Source organism: Pleurodeles waltl, chromosome 7 (assembly GCF_031143425.1).
Source record: "Pleurodeles waltl isolate 20211129_DDA chromosome 7, aPleWal1.hap1.20221129, whole genome shotgun sequence".
Taxonomy (NCBI): domain Eukaryota; kingdom Metazoa; phylum Chordata; class Amphibia; order Caudata; family Salamandridae; genus Pleurodeles; species Pleurodeles waltl.
The window spans coordinates 1,122,582,220-1,122,608,203 of record NC_090446.1 but is presented as its reverse complement, the minus strand read 5'-3'; the positions used below and the strand labels follow the sequence as shown (position 1 = coordinate 1,122,608,203).

Below are 25,984 nucleotides of genomic sequence, written 5' to 3'. Positions count from 1 at the left end.
TGAAGCCCAAGTGTGCAGCTGGTGCAGTCCTTCTGAGTGCAGGTTCCAGGTGCAGGCCAGGGGTCCAGCAGGGCAGTCCTTCTTCTTTAGTTCCTTTCTTGTTGAATTCTGGAGGGGATCTGAGGTGTGGGTGCAGGTCTGCCAGTTTTATCCTTGCTCCTGGGTGAAAAGCAGGGGGGCCCTGGTTCTCCAATCATGGACAGGGTCGTCCCCCTGTGATGACCACTTCCTGGGAAGTGTGGCAAAAATCCATCCCAGAAGGCAACAGTCTCTAAAAATCCAACATGGATGAATCTGATTTTTGGAGGTTACATCTGGCTGAGCCCACCCACTGGTGTGGCTAAAAATCATAAACACACCCCTCTCCTGCCCTCTCCTAATCTAATCAAGGGGGCACCTAGCTGTCTGGGGTTGCAGGATGTGGGGGTGTTGCTGGGTGCTGCAAATGTCCTTCTCTGCCTTTGAAGACCAGTTTGGCAGCCCTCCCCCTTCCTGCCTCACCATCTGCTGAGGGGAGATTCTCTCCCCCAAGCACATTCCTTTGTGTGAAGTCTGGCCACTTCACACCTCATCAAGGTAGCCTGGCAGAAGCTGCTGCAGGCTGGCCAATCAGAGCACAGCAGCAAAAACAATGCAGAGCTGAAATTGGCAACTTTTTAGGTAAAGTCTAAACTTTTTACCTGAACTAGTTATATTAAATCCAACAACTGGAAGTTGTGGGATTTATTATAACAATCAATTTGATACCAAATTCTTGGTATGTAACATTTAAGGAGACTTTAAAATTTAAAATAAAGTCTGCCCATTCTAGCCTATGAAGGCCATTTACTTCAATGAGGGAAAAACGAATTTGGCTGTTTTTACCTCACCAGGGCTTATAAATCTATTTTTATAAAGTCCCTGCTTATAGTTACATGGCACCCAGCCCTAGGGGCACATAGGGCACACCTTAGGGGTGACTTATATGTAAAAATAAGGTAGTTTAAGACTTTGGAAGTACCTTTAATTCCAAAGTCGAATTTGCATATAACTTTAATTTAAAAGCAGCCAGCAAGACAGGCTTGCTTTTAAAATGACACTGGGCACCTCAGCAATGCACCTAGGTGTGCACCACCTATGCTGTGGTCCCTAAACCTACATGCCCTACCATATACTAGGGACTTATAGGTAGGTTAACTTAGCCAATTATAATTAGCCTAATTTGCATATCCATTTTACACAGAGCACAGGCCCTGGGACTGGTTAGCAGTACCCAGGGCACCATCAGAGTCAGGAAAACACCAGCATAAAGTGGAAAATGGGGGCAAAAAGTTATGGGGCCTCTGCAATCAGCCCTAGTTTCTCACACTCGAGCAGTGGGCATTTTGTTGTGACATGTGAAGTGAAGTTAGGAGAGTTTAGCATCCGCATTGTGTTGTTCTTCCAGGTGAGGGTATATTAGATATTTGAATAGTTAAGGACTTTAAAGAGAGGGGAGTTATCCATGGATTGCTTGTTGTGAATGTATTGTATAAGTGATTCCATAGACTTAAACTGCGGTAGAGACCACATGATGGGGAGTGGATCTTGTATTTGGAGGACAGGGGAGAGCAGTGTCAACATGGCCCCAGTGGCCTAATGGATAAGGCACTGGCCTCCTAAGCCAGGGATTGTGGGTTCAAGTCCCATCTGGGGTGAAACTCTGCACCTTCAGCCCTTGACTTTTACATTTTCAAAGCACAAACCACACAATTCAGCCCTTGCTTTACATAGTCTTTGCTGCTCTGGAACATCAATCTACCTTCAAAACACAAGTGCTGGAACTCAAAAACATTTGCCTACATATCCTTCTCTTGGGCCCAGTCTGGAGAATGGGATTTCAACCCACCTTTCTGGCTATACATTTTTTATGTCCTCCTTTGGATAGCACTCGCAGGCAGTCTCCCATTTAGCATTAAAACATGTACTTATTTCACCACTTGAATGTATAAACTGTTGAATAAATAAAAATACCATGTGAAACTGCTATGTTGATAAAGAAGTATTTCTCGAAAAAAGTGCAGCAGATGGGAAGACAGTGCACCCTATTTTATGCTACTATCGCTGGGCCCCTAGCGTTAGAAACCAAACTGAGTTTAGGGAGGGCAGGGTGGTGTTTCAATGATGGCAGTTAAATAGATTTTTCAAAACACCCGGGGTGTTGTTAGACTGAGAAGTTCATGGGACACCTGTGAAAGGCAGCTTTACTTGTCTGTTTTTAGTTGATGTAGATTGTATGTCCTGTTTAACAACCTTTGGTTTCAACAAGGACATTAGAGAGATATTGGGACACTGCCTGGGATGCTTGTCCTCTCTCTATTTTGAAAATTTGCCATACCAACTAAGGGCGAAGGCAGACGTTTAGTTTTAGCCTTGCCCAACTCTAATTTTCCAAACCTAGAGCATACATTTGGTGCAGATTGTAATACTTTGTTAGTACTACCTGTTGTTCCCTTAAGAGTGCATATTTTGTGAACAAACAAGATGGCCAAATTATTTCGTAGGAGTCTGCCACATCAGGTCCTTCACTCGTAAGAACAGTGGGACTGAAGCATGATGGATTAACTAGTTCCCTTAAATGCAGACATTTCAAACTTTAATCACCACAGCTGGGGACTCTTTAAATGTGATATGAACTTCTTTTATACCTCGGTGGGAGCGACAAACATGTAGAATATGTGTCATATTTTTAGAAAGTGTTTGTAGCTATTGATTAACAGCACTCCTGTGCAACCCCGTTGGCCTAATGGGTAAGGCAGTCAAATACTCACAAAGGGATTGCGGGTTTGAGTTCTTTCTGGGGTGGAAGAAGATGTATTTTGGAGATGTTTATCTAGTTTCCTAAGGGTCTTCCTTCTTAACAACATTAGCACTGAAGCGTGCTGATAGAATAACCAATTCCAACAAATTTTACTCCGCCACCTGTTCAAGTACCACAGCAGAGCATTTTCTCCACTGCTAGGATAGGAATGGAGAAATGTGCTTGTTTTATGTCTGAGCAGAAAAGATATATGTTTGAATGTATGTGTGGGATAAAACACACCCTGTCGTATGTTGTAAAGGTATTGCAAGTTGTGGAGTAGCTTAGTGATCATATAGAGGAAAGTGGGCGAAGACAGAATTCCTCTGTGGGGTGAATGAACTCGGAGGTGGCTTGCGTTATCCTTTTTATGTATGACAAAGGTACTTTATTTCTTACTGCACATTTCAATGCCATCACTCAAAAAAAACAAAAAATTCCTAGTCTTTTGTTGTTTCATATGGAAGATTATGTTTTCAGGCATGGAGAATGAAAGCAGAAGCTGTAGTGCTGAATTAGACGTTCTCACAAACCATGTAATAATTTGTTCAAAAAAAGGCATGACATTTCTGAGTCATATTAAAAATGATGTGTAAATATGCAGATAGAGTCTATCTTTCCAGTAATGATCTACAGTGTGCAAAAAGTAAACCTTTTGCCATAAGTATCTCCTTTCAGCTAAGCACCGATCATTAAAATTCTCTCTATAAATATGGGTATCAGAAGAAGGAAATGCTAGTCTGGTTGATGTTGTTGGAACTGCAAGTGCAGTTGTATTCCTTGAGCTGCCTTGATGTTTCCTGATGGCTCGAGCAGTGGGCATTTTGTGACATGTGAAGTGAAGTTAGGAGAGTTTAGCGTCCGCATTGTGTTGTTCTTCCAGGTGAGGGTAAATTAGATATTTGAATAGTTGTAAGGACTTTAAAGAGAGGGGAGTTATCCATGGATTGCTTGTTGTGAATGTATTGTATAAGTGATTCCATAGACTTAAACTGCGGTAGAGACCACATGATGGGGAGTGGATCTTGTATTTGGAGGACAGGGTAGAGCAGTGTCAACATGGACACAGTTGCCTAATGGATAAGGCACTGGCCTCCTAAGCCAGGGATGGTGGGTTCAAGTCCCAACTTGGGTGAAACGCTGTACATTAAGCTCTTGACTTTTACATTTTCAAAGCACAAACCACACAATTCAGCCCTTGCTTTACATAGACTTTGCAGCTATGGAACATCAATCTACCTTCAAAACACAAGTGCTGGAACTCAAAAACATTTGCCTACATATCCTACTCTTGGGCCCAGTGTGGAGAATGGGATTTCACACCACCTTTCTGGCTATACATTTTCTATGTCCTCCTTTGGATAGCACTCGCAGGCAGTCTCAAATTTAGCATTAAAACATGTACTTTTTTCACCACTTGAATGTATAAACTGTTGAATAAATAAAAATACCATGTGAAACTGCTATGTTGATAAAGAAGTATTTCTCGAAAAAAGTGCAGCAGATGGGAAGACAGTGCACCCTATTTTATGCTACTATCGCTGGGCCCCTAGTCTTAGAAACCAAACTGAGTTTAGGAGGGCAGGGTGGTGTTTCAATGATGGCAGTTAAATAGATTTTTCAAAACAGCCGGGGTGTTGTTAGACTGAGAAGTTGATTGGACACCTGTGAAAGGCAGCTTTACTTGTCTGTTTTTAGTTGATGTATATTGTATGTCCTGTTTAACAACCTTTGGGTTCAACAAGGACATTAGAGAGATATTGGGACACTGCCTGGGATGCTTGTCCTCTCTCTATTTTGAAAATTTGCCATGCCAACTAAGGGCCCAAGCAGACGTTTAGTTTTAGCCTTGCCCAACTCTAATTTTCCAAACCTAGAGCATACATTTGGTGCAGATTGTAATACTTTGTTAGTACTACCTGTTGTTCCCTTAAGAGTGCATATTTTGTGAACAAACAAGATGGCCAGATTATTTCGTAGGAGTCTGCCACATCAGGTCCTTCACTCGTAAGAACAGTGGGACTGAAGCATGATGGATTAACTAGTTCCCTTAAATGCAGACATTTCAAACTTTAATCACCACAGCTGGGGACTCTTTAAATGTGATATGAACTTCTTTTATACCTGAGTGGGAGCGACAAACATGTAGAATATGTGTCATATTTTTAGAAAGTGTTTGTAGCTATTGATTAACAGCACTCCTGTGCAACCCCGTTGGCCTAATGGGTAAGGCAGTCAAATACTCACAAAGGGATTGTGGGTTTGAGTTCTTTCTGGGGTGGAAGAAGATGTATTTTGGAGATGTTTATCTAGTTTCCTAAGGGTCTTCCTTCTTAACAACATTAGCACTGAAGCGTGCTGATAAAATAACCAATTCCAACAAATTTTACTCCGCCACCTGTTCAAGTACCACAGCAGAGCATTTTCTGCACTGCTAGGATAGGAATGGAGAAATGTGCTTGTTTTATGTCTGAGCAGAAAAGATATATGTTTGAATGGATGTGTGGGATAAAACACACCCTGTCGTATGTTGTAAAGGTATTGCAAGTTGTGGAGTAGCTTAGTGATCATATAGAGGAAAGTGGGCCAAGACAGAATTCCTCTGTGGGGTGAATGAACTCGGAGGTGACTTGCGTTATCCTTTTTATGTGTGACAAAGGTACTTTATTTCTTACTGCACATTTCAATGCCATCACTCAAAAGAAACAAAAAAATTCTAGTCTTTTGTTGTTTCATATGGAAGATTATGTTTTCAGGCATGGAGAATGAAAGCAGAAGCTGTAGTGCTGAATTAGACGTTCTCACAAACCATGTAATAATTTGTTCAAAAAAAGGCATGACATTTCTGAGTCATATTAAAAATGATGTGTAAATATGCAGATAGAGTCTATCTTTCCAGTAATGATCTACAGTGTGCAAAAAGTAAACCTTTTGCCATAAGTATCTCCTTTCAGCTAAGCACCGATCATTAAAAATCTCTGTATAAATATGTATATCAGAAGAAGGAAATGCTAGTTCTGGTTGATGTTGTTGGAACTGCAAGTGCAGGTGTATTCCTTGAGCTGCCTTGATGTTTCCTGATGGCTCGAGCAGTGGGCATTTTGTTGTGACATGTGAAGTGAAGTTAGGAGAGTTTAGCGTCCGCATTGTGTTGTTCTTCCAGGTGAGGGTATATTAGATATTTGAATAGTTGTAAGGACTTTAAAGAGAGGGGAGTTATCCATGGATTGCTTGTTGTGAATGTATTGTATAAGTGATTCCATAGACTTAAACTGCGGTAGAGACCACATGATGGGGAGTGGATCTTGTATTTGGAGGACAGGGGAGAGCAGTGTCAACATGGCCCCAGTGGCCTAATGTATAAGGCACTGGCCTCCTCAGCCAGGGATTGTGGGTTCAAGTCCAATCTGGGGTGAAACTCTGTACATTCAGCTTTGACTTTTTTCATTTTCAAAGCACAAACCACACAATTCAGCCCTTGCTTTACATAGACTTTGCAGCTATGGAACATCAATCTACCTTCAAAACACAAGTGCTGGAACTCAAAAACATTTGCCTACATATCCTACTCTTGGGCCCAGTCTGGAGAATGGGATTTCAACCCACCTTTCTGGCTATACATTTTTAATGTCCTCCTTTGGATAGCACTCGCAGGCAGTCTCCCATTTAGCATTAAAACATCTACTTATTTTACCACTTGAATGTATAAACTGTTGAATAAATAAAAATACCATGTGAAACTGCAATGTTGATAAAGAAGTATTTCTCGAAAAAAGTGCAGCAGATGGGAAGACAGTGCACCCTATTTTACGCTACTATCGCTGGGCCCCTAGTCTTAGAAACCAAACTGAGTTTAGGGAGGGCAGGGTGGTGTTTGAATGATGGCAGTTAAATAGATTTTTCAAAACACCCGGGGTGTTGTTAGACTGAGAAGTTGATGGGACACCTGTGAAAGGCAGCTTTACTTGTCTGCTTTTAGTTGATGTAGATTGTATGTCCTGTTTAACAACCTTTGGTTTCAACAAGGACATTAGAGAGATATTGGGACACTGCCTGGGATACTTGTCCTCTCTCTATTTTGAAAATTTGCCATGCCAACTAAGGGCCAAGGCAGACGTTTAGTTTTAGCCTTGCCCAACTCTAATTTTCCAAACCTAGAGCATACATTTGGTGCAGATTGTAATACTTTGTTAGTACTACCTGTTGTTCCCTTAAGAGTGCATATATTGTGAACAAACAAGATGGCCAAATTATATCGTAGGAGTCTGCCACACCAGGTCCTTCACTCGTAAGAACAGTGGGACTGAAGCATGATGGATTAACTAGTTCCCTTAAATGCAGCCATTTCAAACTTTAATCACCACAGCTGGGGACTCTTTAAAGGTGATATGAACTTCTTTTATACCTGAGTGGGAGCGACAAACATGTAGAATATGTGTCGTATTTTTAGAAAGTGTTTGTAGCTATTGGTTAACAGCACTCTTGTGCAACCCCGTTGGCCTAATGGGTAAGGCAGTCAAATACTCACAAAGAGATTGTGGGTTTGAGTTCTTTCTGGGGTGGAAGAAGATGTATTTTGGAGATGTTTATCTAGTTTCCTAAGCGTATTCCTTCTTAACAACATTAGCACTGAAGCGTGCTGATAAAATAACCAATTCCAACAAACTTTACTCCGCCACCTGTTCAAGTACCACAGCAGAGTATTTTCTCCACTGCTAGGATAGGAATGGAGAAATGTGCTTGTTTTATGTCTGAGCAGAAAAGATATATGTTTGAATGGATGTGTGGGATAAAACACACCCTGTCGTATGTTGTAAAGGTATTGCAAGTTGTGGAGTAGCTTAGTGATCACATGGAGGAAAGTGGGCGAAGACAGAATTCCTCTGTGGGGTGAATGAACTCGGAGGTGACTTGCGTTATTCTTTTTATGTATGACAAAGGTACTTTATTTCTTACTGCACATTTCAATGCCATCACTCAAAAAAAACAAAAAATTCCTAGTCTTTTGTTGTTTCATATGGAAGATTATGTTTTCAGGCATGGAGAATGTAAGGAGACGCTGTAGTGCTGAATTAGACGTTCTCACAAACCATGTAATAATTTGTTCAAAAAAAGGCATGACATTTCTGAGTCATATTAAAAATGATGTGTAAATATGCAGATAGAGTCTATCTTTCCAGTAATGATCTACAGTGTGCAAAAAGTCAACATTTTGCCATAAGTATCTCATTTCAGCTAAGCACCGATCATTAAAAATCTCTCTATAAATATGTATATCAGAAGAAGTAAATGCTAGTCCTGGTTGATGTTGTTGGAACTGCAAGTGCAGGTGTATTCCTTGAGCTGCCTTGATGTTTCCTGATGGCTCGAGCAGTGGGCATTTTGTTGTGACATGTGAAGTGAAGTTAGGAGAGTTTAGCGTCTGCATTGTGTTGTTCTTCCAGGTGAGGGTAAATTAGATATTTGAATAGTTGTAAGGACTTTAAAGAGAGGGGAGTTATCCATGGATTGCTTGTTGTGAATGTATTGTATAAGTGATTCCATAGACTTAAACTGCGGTAGAGACCACATGATGGGGAGTGGATCTTGTATTTGGAGGACAGGGGAGAGCAGTGTCAACATGGCCCCAGTGGCCTAATGGATAAGGCACTGGCCTCCTAAGCCAGGGATTGTGGGTTCAAGTCCCATCTGGGGTGAAACTCTGTACATTCAGTTTTCAACTTTTACATTTTCAAAGCAAAACCACACAATTCAGCCCTTGCATTACATAGACTTTGCAGCTATGGAACATCAATCTACCTTCAAAACACAAGTGCTGGAACTCAAAAACATTTGCCTTCATATCCTTCTCTTGGGCCCAGTCTGGAGAATGGGATTTCAACCCACCTTTCTGGCTATACATTTTTTATGTCCTCCTTTGGATAGCACTCGCAGGCAGTCTCCCATTTAGCATTAAAACATGTACTTATTTCACCACTTGAATGTATAAACTGTTGAATAAATAAAAATACCATGTGAAACTGCTCTGTTGATAAAGAAGTATTTCTCGAAAAAAGTGCAGCAGATGGGAAGACAGTGCACCCTATTTTATGCTCCTGTCGCTGGGCCCCTAGTCTTAGAAAACAAACTGAGTTTAGGGAGGGCAGGGTGGTGTTTGAATGATGGCAGTTAAATAGATTTTTCAAAACACCCGGGGTGTTGTTGGACTGAGAAGTTGATGGGACACCTGTGAAAGGCAGCTTTACTTGTCTGCTTTTAGTTGATGTAGATTGTATGTCCTGTTTAACAACCTTTGGTTTCAACAAGGACATTAGAGAGATATTGGGACACCGCCTGGGATGCTTGTCCTCTCTCTATTTTGAAAATGTGCCATGCCAACTAAGGGCCAAAGCAGACGTTTAGTTTTAGCCTTGCCAAACTCTAATTTTCCAAACCTAGAGCATATCTTTGGTGCAGATTGTAATACTTTGTTAGTACTACCTGTTGTTCCCTTAAGAGTGCATATATTGTGAACAAGCAAGATGGCCAAATTATATCGTAGGAGTCTGCCACACCAGGTCCTTCACTCGTAAGAACAGTGGGACTGAAGCATGATGGATTAACTAGTTCCCTTAAATGCAGCCATTTCAAACTTTAATCACCACAGCTGGGGACTCTTTAAAGGTGATATGAACTTCTTTTATACCTGAGTGGGAGCGACAAACATGTAGAATATGTGTCGTATTTTTAGAAAGTGTTTGTAGTTATTGGTTAACAGCACTCCTGTGCAACCCCGTTGGCCTAATGGGTAAGGCAGTCAAATACTCACAAAGGGATTGTGGGTTTGAGTTCTTTCTGGGATGGAAGAAGATGTATTTTGGAGATGTTTATCTAGTTTCCTAAGGGTCTTCCTTCTTAACAACATTAGCACTGAAGCATGCTGATAAAATAACCAATTCCAACAAACTTTACTCCGCCACCTGTTCAAGTACCACAGCAGAGTATTTTCTCCACTGCTAGGATAGGAATGGAGAAATGTGCTTGTTTTATGTCTGAGCAGAAAAGATATATGTTTGAATGGATGTGTGGGATAAAACACACCCTGTCGTATGTTGTAAAGGTATTGCAAGTTGTGGAGTAGCTTAGTGATCACATAGAGGAAAGTGGGCGAAGGCAGAATTCCTCTGTGGGGTGAATGAACTCGGAGGTGACTTGCGTTATTCTTTTTATGTATGACAAAGGTACTTTATTTCTTACTGCACATTTCAATGCCATCACTCAAAAAAACCAAAAAATTCCTAGTCTTTTGTTGTTTCATATGGAAAGTTATGTTTTCAGGCATGGAGAATGAAAGCAGAAGCTGTAGTGCTGAATTAGACGTTCTCACAAACCATGTAATAATTTGTTCAAAAAAAGGCATGACATTTCTGAGTCATATTAAAAATGATGTGTAAATATGCAGATAGAGTCTATCTTTCCAGTAATGATCTACAGTGTGCAAAAAGTAAACCTTTTGCCATAAGTATCTCCTTTCAGCTAAGCACCGATCACTAAAAATCTCTCTATAAATATGTATATCAGAAGAAGGAAATGCTAGTTCTCGTTGATGTTGTTGGAACTGCAAGTGCAGGTGTATTCCTTGAGCTGCCTTGATGTTTCCTGATGGCTTGAGCAGTTGGCATTTTGTGACATGTGAAGTGAAGTTAGGAGAGTTTAGCGTCCGCATTGTGTTGTTCTTCCAGGTGAGGGTAAATTAGATATTTGAATAGTTGTAAGGACTTTAAAGAGAGGGGAGTTATCCATGGATTGCTTGTTGTGAATGTATTGTATAAGTGATTCCATAGACTTAAACTGCGGTAGAGACCACATGATGGGGAGTGGATCTTGTATTTGGAGGACAGGGGAGAGCAGTGTCAACATGGCCCCAGTGGCCTAATGGATAAGGCACTGGCCTCCTAAGCCAGGGATTGTGGGTTCAAGTCCCATCTGGGGTGAAACTCTGTACATTCAGCTCTTGACTTTTACATTTTCAATGCGCCAACCACACAATTCAGCCCTTGCTTTACATAGACTTTGCAGCTATGGAACATCAATCTACCTTCAAAACACAAGTGCTGGAACTCAAAAACATTTGCCTACATATCCTTCTCTTGGGCCCAGTCTGGAGAATGGGATTTCAACCCACCTTTCTGGCTAGACATTTTTTATGTCCTCCTTTGGATAGCACTCGCAGGCAGTCTCCCATTTAGCATTAAAACATGTACTTATTTCACCTCTTGAATGTTTAAACTGTTGAATAAATAAAAATACCATGTGAAACTGCTATGTTGATAAAGAAGTATTTCTCGAAAAAAGTGCAGCAGATGGGAAGACAGTTGTATGAAAGTCCTCCTTTTTTGCCTGATCACCCCCACACTTTTTGGATAGGTACTGGTGGTTACTGACTCTTGGCTGTGCCCTGGGTACTGCTTAACAGTCCCAGGGCCAGTGCTCTGTGTAAAATGGATATGCAAATTAGGCTAATTATAATTGGCTAAGTTAACCTACCTATAAGTCCCTAGTATATGGTAGGGCATGTAGGTTAAGGGACCACAGCATAGGTGGTGCACACCTAGGTGCACTGCTGAAGTGCCCAGTGTCATTTTAAAAGCAAGCCTGCCTTGCTGGCTGCTTTTAAATTAAAGTTATATGCAAATTCGACTTTGGAATTAAAAGTACTTCCAAAGTCTTAAACTACCTTATTTTTACATATAAGTCACCCCTAAGGTGTGCCCTATGTGCCCCTAGGGCTGGGTGCCATGTAACTATAAGCAGGGACTTTATAAAAATAGATTTATAAGCCCTGGTGAGGTAAAAACAGCCAAATTCGTTTTTCCCTCATGGAAGTAAATGGCCTTCATAGGCTAGAATGGGGAGACTTTATTTTAAATGTTAAAGTCTCCTTAAATGTTGCATACCAAGAATTTGGTATCAAATTAATTGTTGTAATAAATCCCACAACTTCCAGTTGTGGGATTTAATATAACTTGTTCAGGTAAAAAGTTTAGACTTTACCTAAAAAGTTGCCAATTTCAGCTCTGCATTGTTTTTGCTGCTGTGCTCTGATTGGCCAGCCTGCAGCAGCTTTTGCCAAGCTGCCTTGATGAGGTGTGAAGTGGCCTGGCTTCACACAAAGGAATGTGCTTGGGGGAGAGAATCTCCCCTCAGCAGATGGTGAGGCAGGAAGGGGGAGGGCTGCCAAACTGGTCTTCAAAGGCAGAGAAGGACATCTGGAGCACCCAGTAACACCCCCACATCCTGCAACCCCAGACAACTAGGTGCCCCCTTGATTAGATTAGGAGAGGGCAGGAGAGGGGTGTGTTTATGATTTTTAGCCACACCAGTGGGTGGGCTTAGCCAGATGTAACCTCCAAAAATCAGATTCAGCCATGTTGGATTTTTAGAGACTGTTGCCTTTTGGGATGTATTTTTGCCACACTTCCCAGGAAGTGGTCATCACAGGGGGACGACCCTGTACCTGATTGGAGGACCAGGACCCCCCTGCTTTTCACCCAGGAGCAAGGATAAAACTGGCAGACCTGCACCCACACCTCAGATCCCTGCCAGATTTCAAGAAGAAAAGAACTAGAGGAGAAGAAGGACTGCCCTGCTGGACCCCTGGCCTGCACCTGGAACCTGCACTCAGAAGGACTGCACCAGCTGCACACTTGGGCTTCACCACAAGAAGGACTTTGCCTGGCTTCAACTGCTTCAAGGAGGGACTCCCTGTTTGCTACAGGTGAAAAATTGCTATCCAGAGTCCCCCTGCACCAACTCCTGAAAAGTGACCAGCTGACCACTGTCCAGTGGCCAAAAAGGAGTTTGCGTCAGGTGCATTCTGGGAGTTGAAGTCCGCACCCCCCAAGGACCATCACAGAACTTCTGGACCCTTGGGGTGAGCTGTGGACCCCAAAAGAACCTTAAAAGAACATCTGGGTGAAGCCCCAGAAGTTTGGAAAAGATTTGAGAATTTTTGAAAAAAAGCTCCAGAGAGGGACCGACCCGCTGCGGAAATTCTAGCCGGCTTGCCTCAACCGCGACCCGGCCTGACTTGGTGGTTTGTCCTGGTAAAGAAAAACCTCCGAAAAAGAGACTAAGTCCGAAGGTAAAAAGTTGACCGGGACCTCCCAGCCATCGTATCCGAGAAGGGCTCCACGGACGTCGGATCAAGATCCAGGTTTACCCCGGTCGAAGGATTTTCATCTCGAAAAAACGACTAAGTCCGAAGGTAAAAGTCTCCACCGAGGAAACCCACATCGCGTATCCGGACAAGGGCTCCAGGAGGTCGGATTCAACTGGCAGGTTCGTCCCAGTGAAGAAAAACTTCAAAATAAAGACTAAGTCAGAAGGTAACTTTTTAACAGAGGCCTCCCGCGACTTGTAGCCGAGCAGGGCTCCATCGCGGTCGGCCTGAAACTTTGACTTTGCCCCGGTCGAGGTGCAACCAGATGACCCGATTGGCGCTTTTTGTTTCTAAGCGCTAGAAAAATAATAATTCTTTAAAAATTCATATCTCCGGTTCCCTTTATCCGATTTTATTCGTTTTTGTGTCATTTTAAAGATAAAAATATAAACTATTTTTATAAATTGGTTTTGGATTTTTAAACTGTTTCCTGTGTTTTATTTAATTACTGTTTTGTGATATTAGAATGCTTTACACACTGTCTCCTAAGTTAAGCCTTGACGCTCGTTGCCAAGCTACCAAGGGTAGAGCTGGGATTAATTTACTGAGACCTAACTGTACCTAGGTGGAGGTTAGTGGCTTGTTGCTAGGTGTAGGTACCTACCTGCCCTTACCAATAACCCATTTTCCAACAACAGTGCACCCTATTTTATGCTACTATCGCTGGGCCCCTATTCTTAGAAAACCAAACTGAGTTTAGGGAGGGCAGGGTGGTGTTTGAATGATGGCAGTTAAATAGATTTTTCAAAACACCCGGGGTGTTGTTAGACTGAGAAGTTGATGGGACACCTGTGAAAGGCAGCTTTACTTGTCTGCTTTTAGTTGATGTAGATTGTATGTCCTGTTTAACAACCTTTGGTTTCAACAAGGACATTAGAGAGATATTGGGACACTGCCTGGGATGCTTGTCCTCTCTCTATTTTGAAAATTTGCCATACCAACTAAGGGCCAAGGCAGACGTTTAGTTTTAGCATTGCCCAACTCTAATTTTCCAAACCTAGAGCATACATTTGGTGCAGATTGTAATACTTTGTTAGTACTACCTGTTGTTCCCTTAAGAGTGCATATATTGTGAACAAACAAGATGGCCAAATTATATCGTAGGAGTCTGCCACACCAGGTCCTTCACTCGTAAGAACAGTGGGACTGAAGCATGATGGATTAACTAGTTCCCTTAAATGCAGCCATTTCAAACTTTAATCACCACAGCTGGGGACTCTTTAAAGGTGATATGAACTTCTTTTATACCTGAGTGGGAGCGACAAACATGTAGAATATGTGTCGTATTTTTAGAAAGTGTTTGTAGCTATTGGTTAACAGCACTCCTGTGCAACCCCGTTGGCCTAATGGGTAAGGCAGTCAAATACTCACAAAGGGATTGTGGGTTTGAGTTCTTTCTGGGGTGGAAGAAGATGTATTTTGGAGATGTTTATCTAGTTTCCTAAGGGTCTTCCTTCTTAACAACATTAGCACTGAAGCGTGCTGATAAAATAACCAATTCCAACAAACTTTACTCCGCCACCTGTTCAAGTACCACAGCAGAGCATTTTCTCCACTGCTAGGATAGGAATGGAGAAATGTGCTTGTTTTATGTCTGAGCAGAAAAGATATATGTTTGAATGGATGTGTGGGATAAAACATACCCTGTCGTATGTTGTAAAGGTATTGCAAGTTGTGGAGTAGCTTAGTGATCACATAGAGGAAAGTGGCCGAAGACAGAATTCCTCTGTGGGGTGAATGAACTCGGAGGTGACTTGTGTTATTCTTTTTATGTATGACAAAGGTACTTTATTTCTTACTGCACATTTCAATGCCATCACTCAAAAAAACCAAAAAATTCCTAGTCTTTTGTTGTTTCATATGGAAGATTATGTTTTCAGGCATGGAGAATGAAAGCAGAAGCTGTAGTGCTGAATTAGACGTTCTCACAAACCATGTAATAATTTGTTCAAAAAAAGGCATGACATTTCTGAGTCATATTAAAAATGATGTGTAAATATGCAGATAGAGTCTATCTTTCCAGTAATGATCTACAGTGTGCAAAAAGTAAACCTTTTGCCATAAGTATCTCCTTTCAGCTAAGCACTGATCACTAAAAATCTCTCTATAAATATGTATATCAGAAGAAGGAAATGCTAGTTCTCGTTGATGTTGTTGTAACTGCAAGTGCAGGTGTATTTCTTGAGCTGCCTTGATGTTTCCTGATGGCTCGAGCAGTGGGCATTTTGTGACATGTGAAGTGAAGTTAGGAGAGTTTAGAGTCCGCATTGTGTTGTTGTTCCAGGTGAGGGTAAATTAGATATTTGAATAGTTGTAAGGACTTTAAAGAGAGGGGAGTTATCCATGGATTGCTTGTTGTGAATGTATTGTATAAGTGATTCCATAGACTTAAACTGCGGTAGAGACCACATGATGGGGAGTGGATCTTGTATTTGGAGGACAGGGGAGAGCAGTGTCAACATGACCCCAGTGGACTAATGGATAAGGCACTGGCCTCCTAAGCCGGGGATTGTGGGTTCAAGTCCCATCTGGGGTGAAACTCTGTACATTCAGCTCTCGACTTTTACATTTTCAAAGCACAAACCACACAATTCAGCCCTTGCTTTACATAGACTTTGCAGCTATGGAACATCAATCTACCTTCAAAACACAAGTGCTGGAACTCAAAAACATTTGCCTACATATCCTTCTCTTGGGCCCAGTCTGGAGAATGGGATTTCAACCCACCTTTCTGGCTATACATTTTTTATGTCCTCCTTTGGATAGCACTCACAGGCAGTCTCCCATTTAGCATGAAAACATGTACTTATTTCACCACTTGAATGTATAAACTGTTGAATAAATAAAAATACCATGTGAAACTGCTATGTTGATAAAGAAGTATTTCTCGAAAAAAGTGCAGCAGATGGGAAGACAGTGCACCCTATTTTATGCTACTATCGCTGGGCCCCTAGTCTTAGAAACCAAACTGAGTTTAGGGAGGGCAGGGTGGTGTTTGAATGATGGCAGTTAAATAGATTTTTCAAAACACCCGGGGTGTTGTTAGACTGAGAAGTTGATGGGACACCTGTGAAAGGCAGCTTTACTTGTCTGCTTTTAGTTGATGTAGATTGTATGTCCTGTTTAACAACCTTTGGTTTCAACAAGGACATTAGAGATATATTGGGACACTGCCTGGGATGCTTGTCCTCTCTCTATTTTGAAAATTTGCCATGCCAACTAAGGGCCAAGGCAGACGTTTAGTTTTAGCCTTGCCCAACTCTAATTTTCCAAACCTAGAGCATACATTTGGTGCAGATTGTAATACTTTGTTAGTACTACCTGTTGTTCCCTTAAGAGTGCATATATTGTGAACAAACAAGATGGCCAAATTATATCGTAGGAGTCTGCCACACCAGGTCCTTCACTCGTAAGAACAGTGGGACTGAAGCATGATGGATTAACTAGTTCCCTTAAATGCAGCCATTTCAAACTTTAATCACCACAGCTGGGGACTCTTTAAAGGTGATATGAACTTCTTTTATACCTGAGTGGGAGCGACAAACATGTAGAATATGTGTCGTATTTTTAGAAAGTGTTTGTAGCTATTGGTTAACAGCACTCTTGTGCAACCCCGTTGGCCTAATGGGTAAGGCAGTCAAATACTCACAAAGAGATTGTGGGTTTGAGTTCTTTCTGGGGTGGAAGAAGATGTATTTTGGAGATGTTTATCTAGTTTCCTAAGCGTATTCCTTCTTAACAACATTAGCACTGAAGCGTGCTGATAAAATAACCAATTCCAACAAACTTTACTCCGCCACCTGTTCAAGTACCACAGCAGAGTATTTTCTCCACTGCTAGGATAGGAATGGAGAAATGTGCTTGTTTTATGTCTGAGCAGAAAAGATATATGTTTGAATGGATGTGTGGGATAAAACACACCCTGTCGTATGTTGTAAAGGTATTGCAAGTTGTGGAGTAGCTTAGTGATCACATGGAGGAAAGTGGGCGAAGACAGAATTCCTCTGTGGGGTGAATGAACTCGGAGGTGACTTGCGTTATTCTTTTTATGTATGACAAAGGTACTTTATTTCTTACTGCACATTTCAATGCCATCACTCAAAAAAAACAAAAAATTCCTAGTCTTTTGTTGTTTCATATGGAAGATTATGTTTTCAGGCATGGAGAATGTAAGCAGACGCTGTAGTGCTGAATTAGACGTTCTCACAAACCATGTAATAATTTGTTCAAAAAAAGGCATGACATTTCTGAGTCATATTAAAAATGATGTGTAAATATGCAGATAGAGTCTATCTTTCCAGTAATGATCTACAGCAGTGGTTCCCAAACATTTTCGACCCACGGCTCCCTTGATCTATTGGCCACTGGCTGCGGCTCCCCATTATGTTACTTTTTGTTGGCGGGTGGGGGATGTAAGCCTGGCCTAGGGAGTACATCCATTTTTCTCCCTGAAAAGAATTGGGATGACGCCAATGAAGGTATTGTAATTCTATATATAACTGTAAAAAATAAAAATGTAACAGTTGTTTAATTACAGCATGCATAGGGTTTTTTAGTAAGGGGAAAATATTGGTTGACGGTAACCCTAGTAAAATGGGCAGGTCTCATTTTTATGTAGTTATAACATAACTGTTTAAATATTGTGAAATGTAGAATCCCTTTATTTGTGTTTAACCACCAGAGGGCGCTCAAGGACAAAATTAAAAAAGAGCTGCTACAACTGAGTAGTTTTATTTTGTACGAACTGGCCCAAGGGCTATAAATAGCTCAGTGGTTCCCAAACTGTGTGCGGCGCCCCTGGCTAGTTTTGATGGCGCACCAGCGAGCCGCGGCGCACAGATTGGGAACCACTGATCTACAGTGTGCAAAAAGTAAACCTTTTGCCATAAGTATCTCCTTTCAGCTAAGCACCGATCATTAAAAATCTCTCTATAAATATGTATATCAGAAGAAGTAAATGCTAGTCCTGGTTGATGTTGTTGGAACTGCAAGTGCAGGTGTATTCCTTGAGCTGCCTTGATGTTTCCTGATGGCTCGAGCAGTGGGCATTTTGTTGTGACATGTGAAGTGAAGTTAGGAGAGTTTAGCGTCCGCATTGTGTTGTTCTTCCAGGTGAGGGTAAATTAGATATTTGAATAGTTGTAAGGACTTTAAAGAGAGGGGAGTTATCCATGGATTGCTTGTTGTGAATGTATTGTATAAGTGATTCCATAGACTTAAACTGCGGTAGAGACCACATGATGGGGAGTGGATCTTGTATTTGGAGGACAGGGGCGAGCAGTGTCAACATGGCCCCAGTGGCCTAATGGATAAGGCCCTGGCCTCCTAAGCCAGGGATTGTGGGTTCAAGTCCCATCTTGGGTGAAACTCTGTACATTCAGCTATTGACTTCTACATTTTCAAAGCACAAACCACACAATTCAGCCCTTGCTTTACATAGACTTTGCAGCTATGGAACATCAATCTACCTTCAAAACACAAGTGCTGGAACTCAAAAACATTTGCCTACATATCCTACTCTTGGGCCCAGTCTGGAGAATGGGATTTCAACCCACCTTTCTGGCTATACATTTTTTATGTCCTCCTTTGGATAGCACTCGCCGGCAGTCTCCCATTTAGCATTAAAACATGTACTTCTTTCACCACTTGAATGTATAAACTGTTGAATAAATGAAAATACCATGTGAAACTGCTATGTTGATAAAGAAGTATTTCTCGAAAAAAGTGCAGCAGATGGGAAGACAGTGCACCCTATTTTCTGCAACTATCGCTGGGCCCCTAGTCTTAGAAACCAAACTGAGTTTAGGAGGGCAGGGTGGTGTTTCAATGATGGCAGTTAAATAGATTTTTCAAAACAGCCGGGGTGTTGTTAGACTGAGAAGTTGATGGGACACCTGTGAAAGGCAGCTTTACTTGTCTGTTTTTAGTTGATGTAGATTGTATGTCCTGTTTCACAACCTTTGGTTTCAACAAGGACGTTAGAGAGATATTGGGACACTGCCTGGGATGCTTGTCCTCTCTCTATTTTGAAAATTTGCCATGCCAACTAAGGGCCAATGCAGACGTTTAGTTTTAGCCTTGCCCAACTCTAATTTTCCAAACCTAGAGCATACATTTGGTGCAGATTGTAATACTTTGTTAGTACTACCTGTTGTTCCCTTAAGAGTGCATATATTGTGAACAAACAAGATGGCCAAATTATTTCGTAGGAGTCTGCCACACCAGGTCCTTCACTCGTAAGAACAGTGGGACTGAAGCATGATGGAATAACTAGTTCCCTTAAATGCAGACATTTCAAACTTTATTCACCACGGCTGGGGACTCTTTAAAGGTGATATGAACTTCTTTTATACCTGAGTGGGAGCGACAAACATGTAGAATATGTGTCATATTTTTAGAAAGTGTTTGTAGCTATTGATTAACAGCACTCCTGTGCAACCCGGTTGGCCTAATGGGTAAGGCAGTCAAATACTCACAAAGGGATTGTGGGTTTGAGTTCTTTCTGGGGTGAAAGGAAATGTTTATCTAGTTTCCAAAGGGTCTTCCTTCTAAACAACATTAGCACTGAAGCGTGCTGGTAAAATAACCAATTCCAGCAAACTTTACTCCGCCACCTGTTCAAGTACCACATCTGAGCATTTTCTCCACTGCTAGGATAGGAATGGAGAAATGTGCTTGTTTTATGTCTGAGCAGAAAAGATATATGTTTGAATGGATATGTGGGATAAAACACACCCTGTCGTATGTTGTAAAGGTATTGCAAGTTGTGGAGTAGCTTAGTGATCATATAGAGGAAAGTGGGCGAAGACAGAATTCCTCTGTGGGGTGAATGAACTTGGAGGTGACTTGCGTTATCCTTTTTATGTATGACAAAGGTACTTTATTTCTTACTGCACATTTCAATGCCATCACTCAAAAAAAACAAAAAATTCCTAGTCTTTTGTTGTTTTATATGGAAGATTATGTTTTCAGGCATGGAGAATGAAAGCAGAAGCTGTAGTGCTGAATTAGACGTTCTCACAAACCATGTAATAATTTGTTCAAAAAAAGGCATGACATTTCTGAGTCATATTAAAAATGATGTGTAAATATGCAGATAGAGTCTATCTTTCCAGTAATGATCTACAGTGTGCAAAAAGTAAACTTTTTGCCATAAGTATCTCCTTTCAGCTAAGCACCGATCATTAAAAATCTCTGTATAAATATGTATATCAGAAGAAGGAAATGATAGTTCTGGTTGATGTTGTTGGAACTGCAAGTGCAGGTGTATTCCTTGAGCTACCTTGACGTTTCCTGATGGCTCGAGCAGTGGGCATTTTGTTGTGACATGTGAAGGAAAGTTAGGAGAGTTTAGCGTCCGCATTGTGTTGTTCTTCCAGGTGAGGGTAAATTAGATATTTGAATAGTTGTAAGGACTTTAAAGAGAGGGGAGTTATCCATGGATTGCTTGTTGTGAATGTATTGTATAAGTGATTCCATAGACTTAAACTGCGGTAGAGACCACATGATGGGGAGTGGATCTTGTATTTGGAGGACAGGGGAGAGCAGTGTCAACATGGCCCCAGTAGCCTAATGGATAAGGCACTGGCCTCCTAAGCCAGGGATTGTGGGTTCAAGTCCCATCTGGGGTGAAACTCTGTACATTCAGCTCTTGACTTTTTCATTTTCAAAGCACAAACCACACAATTCAGCCCTTGCTTTACATAGACTTTGCAGCTATGGAACATCAATCTACCTTCAAAACACAAGTGCTGGAACTCAAAAACATTTGCCTACATATCCTACTCTTGGGCCCAGTCTGGAGAATGGGATTTCAACCCACCTTTCTGGCTATACATTTTTTATGTCCTCCTTTGGATAGCACTCGCAGGCAGTCTCCCATTTAGCATTAAAACGTACTTATTTCACCACTTGAATGTATAAACTGTTGAATAAATAAAAATACCATGTGAAACTGCTATGTTGATAAAGAAGTATTTCTCGAAAAAAGTGCAGCAGATGGGAAGACAGTGCACCCTATTTTATGCTACTATCGCTGGGCCCCTAGCGTTAGAAACCAAACTGAGTTTAGGGAGGGCAGGGTGGTGTTTCAATGATGGCAGTTAAATAGATTTTTCAAAACACCCAGGGTGTTGTTAGACTGAGAAGTTCATGGGACACCTGTGAAAGGCAGCTTTACTTGTCTGTTTTTAGTTGATGTAGAATGTATGTCCTGTTTAACAACCTTTGGTTTCAACAAGGACATTAGAGAGATATTGGGACACTGCCTGGGATGCTTGTCCTCTCTCTATTTTGAAAATTTGCCATGCCAACTAAGGGCCAAGGCAGACGTTTAGTTTTAGCCTTGCCCAACTCTAATTTTCCAAACCTAGAGCATACATTTGGTGCAGATTGTAATACTTTGTTAGTACTACCTGTTGTTCCCTTAAGAGTGCATATTTTGTGAACAAACAAGATGGCCAAATTATTTCGTAGGAGTCTGCCACATCAGGTCCTTCACTCGTAAGAACAGTGGGACTGAAGCATGATGGATTAACTAGTTCCCTTAAATGCAGACATTTCAAAGTTTAATCACCACAGCTGGGGACTCTTTAAATGTGATATGAACTTCTTTTATACCTGAGTGGGAGCGACAAACATGTAGAATATGTGTCATATTTTTAGAAAGTGTTTGTAGCTATTGATTAACAGCACTCCTGTGCAACCCCGTTTGCCTAATGGGTAAGGCAGTCAAATACTCACAAAGGGATTGTGGGTTTGAGTTCTTTCTGGGGTGGAAAAGATGTATTTTGGAGATGTTTATCTAGTTTCCTAAGGGTCTTCCTTCTTAACAACATTAGCACTGAAGCGTGCTGATAGAATAACCAATTCCAACAAACTTTACTCCGCCACCTGTTCAAGTACCACAGCAGAGCATTTTCTGCACTGCTAGGATAGGAATGGAGAAATGTGCTTGTTTTATGTCTGAGCAGAAAAGATATATGTTTGAATGTATGTGTGGGATAAAACACACCCTGTCGTATGTTGTAAAGGTATTGCAAGTTGTGGAGTAGCTTAGTGATCATATAGAGGAAAGTGGGCCAAGACAGAATTCCTCTGTGGGGTGAATGAACTCGGAGGTGACTTGCGTTATCCTTTTTATGTATGACAAAGGTACTTTATTTCTTACTGCACATTTCAATGCCATCACTCAAAAGAAACAAAAAAATTCTAGTCTTTTGTTGTTTCATATGGAAGATTATGTTTTCAGGCATGGAGAATGAAAGCAGAAGCTGTAGTGCTGAATTAGACGTTCTCACAAACCATGTAATAATTTGTTCAAAAAAAGGCATGACATTTCTGAGTCATATTAAAAATGATGTGTAAATATGCAGATAGAGTCTATCTTTCCAGTAATGATCTACAGTGTGCAAAAAGTAAACCTTTTGCCATAAGTATCTCCTTTCAGCTAAGCACCGATCACTAAAAATCTCTGTATAAATATGTATATCAGAAGAAGGAAATGCTAGTTCTGGTTGATGTTGTTGGAACTGCAAGTGCAGGTGTATTCCTTGAGCTGCCTTGATGTTTCCTGATGGCTCGAGCAGTGGGCATTTTGTTGTGACATGTGAAGTGAAGTTAGGAGAGTTTAGCGTCCGCATTGTGTTGTTCTTCCAGGTGAGGGTAAATTAGATATTTGAATAGTTGTAAGGACTTTAAAGAGAGGGGAGTTATCCATGGATTGCTTGTTGTGAATGTATTGTATAAGTGATTCCATAGACTTAAACTGCGGTAGAGACCACATGATGGGGAGTGGATGTTGTATTTGGAGGACAGGGGAGAGCAGTGTCAACATGGCCCCAGTGGCCTAATTGATAAGGAACTGGCCTCCTACGGCAGGGATTGTGGGTTCAAGTCCCATCTGGGGTGAAACTCTGTACATTCAGCTCTTGACTTTTACATTTTCAAAGCACAAACCACACAATTCAGCCCTTGCTTTATATAGACTTTGCAGCTATGGAACATCAATCTACCTTCAAAACACAAGTGCTGGAACTCAAAAACATTTGCCTACATATCCTACTCTTGGGCCCAGTCTGGAGAATGGGATTTCAACCCACCTTTCTGGCTATACATTTTTTATGTCCTCCTTTGGATAGCACTCGCAGGCAGTCTCTCATTTAGCATTAAAACATCTACTTATTTTACCACTTGAATGTATAAACTGTTGAATAAATAAAAATACCATGTGAAACTGCTATGTTGATAAAGAAGTATTTCTCGAAAAAAGTGCAGCAGATGGGAAGACAGTGCACCCTATTTTACGCTACTATCGCTGGGCCCCTAGTCTTAGAAACCAAACTGAGTTTAGGGAGGGCAGGGTGGTGTTTGAATGATGGCAGTTAAATAGATTTTTCAAAACACCCGGGGTGTTGTTAGACTGAGAAGTTGATGGGACACCTGTGAAAGGCAGCTTTACTTGTCTGCTTTTAGTTGATGTAGATTGTATGTCCTGTTTAACAACCTTTGGTTTCAACAAGGACATTAGAGAGATATTGGGACACTGCCTGGGATGCTTGTCCTCTCTCTATTTTGAAAATTTGCCATGCCAACTAAGGGCCAAGGCAGACGTTTAGTTTTAGCCTTGCCCAACTCTAATTTTCCAAACCTAGAGCATACATTTGGTGCAGATTGTAATACTTTGTTAGTACTACCTGTTGTTCCCTTAAGAGTGCATATATTGTGAACAAACAAGATGGCCAAATTATATCGTAGGAGTCTGCCACACCAGGTCCTTCACTCGTAAGAACAGTGGGACTGAAGCATGATGGATTAACTAGTTCCCTTAAATGCAGCCATTTCAAACTTTAATCACCACAGCTGGGGACTCTTTAAAGGTGATATGAACTTCTTTTATACCTGAGTGGGAGCGACAAACATGTAGAATATGTGTCGTATTTTTAGAAAGTGTTTGTAGCTATTGGTTAACAGCACTCTTGTGCAACCCCGTTGGCCTAATGGGTAAGGCAGTCAAATACTCACAAAGAGATTGTGGGTTTGAGTTCTTTCTGGGGTGGAAGAAGATGTATTTTGGAGATGTTTATCTAGTTTCCTAAGCGTATTCCTTCTTAACAACATTAGCACTGAAGCGTGCTGATAAAATAACCAATTCCAACAAACTTTACTCCGCCACCTGTTCAAGTACCACAGCAGAGTATTTTCTCCACTGCTAGGATAGGAATGGAGAAATGTGCTTGTTTTATGTCTGAGCAGAAAAGATATATGTTTGAATGGATGTGTGGGATAAAACACACCCTGTCGTATGTTGTAAAGGTATTGCAAGTTGTGGAGTAGCTTAGTGATCACATGGAGGAAAGTGGGCGAAGACAGAATTCCTCTGTGGGGTGAATGAACTCGGAGGTGACTTGCGTTATTCTTTTTATGTATGACAAAGGTACTTTATTTCTTACTGCACATTTCAATGCCATCACTCAAAAAAAACAAAAAATTCCTAGTCTTTTGTTGTTTCATATGGAAGATTATGTTTTCAGGCATGGAGAATGTAAGCAGACGCTGTAGTGCTGAATTAGACGTTCTCACAAACCATGTAATAATTTGTTCAAAAAAAGGCATGACATTTCTGAGTCATATTAAAAATGATGTGTAAATATGCAGATAGAGTCTATCTTTCCAGTAATGATCTACAGTGTGCAAAAAGTCAACCTTTTGCCATAAGTATCTCCTTTCAGCTAAGCACCGATCATTAAAAATCTCTCTATAAATATGTATATCAGAAGAAGTAAATGCTAGTCCTGGTTGATGTTGTTGGAACTGCAAGTGCAGGTGTATTCCTTGAGCTGCCTTGATGTTTCCTGATGGCTCGAGCAGTGGGCATTTTGTTGTGACATGTGAAGTGAAGTTAGGAGAGTTTAGCGTCTGCATTGTGTTGTTCTTCCAGGTGAGGGTAAATTAGATATTTGAATAGTTGTAAGGACTTTAAAGAGAGGGGAGTTATCCATGGATTGCTTGTTGTGAATGTATTGTATAAGTGATTCCATAGACTTAAACTGCGGTAGAGACCACATGATGGGGAGTGGATCTTGTATTTGGAGGACAGGGGAGAGCAGTGTCAACATGGCCCCAGTGGCCTAATGGATAAGGCACTGGCCTCCTAAGCCAGGGATTGTGGGTTCAAGTCCCATCTGGGGTGAAACTCTGTACATTCAGTTCTCAACTTTTACATTTTCAAAGCAAAACCACACAATTCAGCCCTTGCATTACATAGACTTTGCAGCTATGGAACATCAATCTACCTTCAAAACACAAGTGCTGGAACTCAAAAACATTTGCCTTCATATCCTTCTCTTGGGCCCACTCTGGAGAATGGGATTTCAACCCACCTTTCTGGCTATACATTTTTTATGTCCTCCTTTGGATAGCACTCGCAGGCAGTCTCCCATTTAGCATTAAAACATGTACTTATTTCACCACTTGAATGTATAAACTGTTGAATAAATAAAAATACCATGTGAAACTGCTCTGTTGATAAAGAAGTATTTCTCGAAAAAAGTGCAGCAGATGGGAAGACAGTGCACCCTATTTTATGCTCCTGTCGCTGGGCCCCTAGTCTTAGAAAACAAACTGAGTTTAGGGAGGGCAGGGTGGTGTTTGAATGATGGCAGTTAAATAGATTTTTCAAAACACCCGGGGTGTTGTTGGACTGAGAAGTTGATGGGACACCTGTGAAAGGCAGCTTTACTTGTCTGCTTTTAGTTGATGTAGATTGTATGTCCTGTTTAACAACCTTTGGTTTCAACAAGGACATTAGAGAGATATTGGGACACCGCCTGGGATGCTTGTCCTCTCTCTATTTTGAAAATTTGCCATGCCAACTAAGGGCCAAAGCAGACGTTTAGTTTTAGCCTTGCCAAACTCTAATTTTCCAAACCTAGAGCATATATTTGGTGCAGATTGTAATACTTTGT

The 25,984-nt window shown here is 41.2% G+C and overlaps 5 non-coding genes across 5 annotated transcripts; all 5 read left to right on the top strand.

Annotated features, from left to right (window-relative positions):
• Window positions 1–1,603: 1,603 nt before the first annotated feature.
• Window positions 1,604–1,676, top strand: TRNAR-CCU (transfer RNA arginine (anticodon CCU)). The gene has a single exon. It is a non-coding gene; the product is annotated as a tRNA-Arg (tRNA).
• Window positions 1,677–8,441: 6,765 nt separating this feature from the next.
• On the top strand, window positions 8,442–8,514 carry TRNAR-CCU (transfer RNA arginine (anticodon CCU)). Its single transcript has one exon. It is a non-coding gene; the product is annotated as a tRNA-Arg (tRNA).
• A 2,204-nt stretch (window positions 8,515–10,718) lies between these two features.
• Window positions 10,719–10,791, top strand: TRNAR-CCU (transfer RNA arginine (anticodon CCU)). Its single transcript has one exon. It is a non-coding gene; the product is annotated as a tRNA-Arg (tRNA).
• A 9,786-nt stretch (window positions 10,792–20,577) lies between these two features.
• TRNAR-CCU (transfer RNA arginine (anticodon CCU)) lies at window positions 20,578–20,650 on the top strand. Its single transcript has one exon. It is a non-coding gene; the product is annotated as a tRNA-Arg (tRNA).
• Window positions 20,651–25,136: 4,486 nt separating this feature from the next.
• Window positions 25,137–25,209, top strand: TRNAR-CCU (transfer RNA arginine (anticodon CCU)). The gene has a single exon. It is a non-coding gene; the product is annotated as a tRNA-Arg (tRNA).
• Window positions 25,210–25,984: the final 775 nt, after the last annotated feature.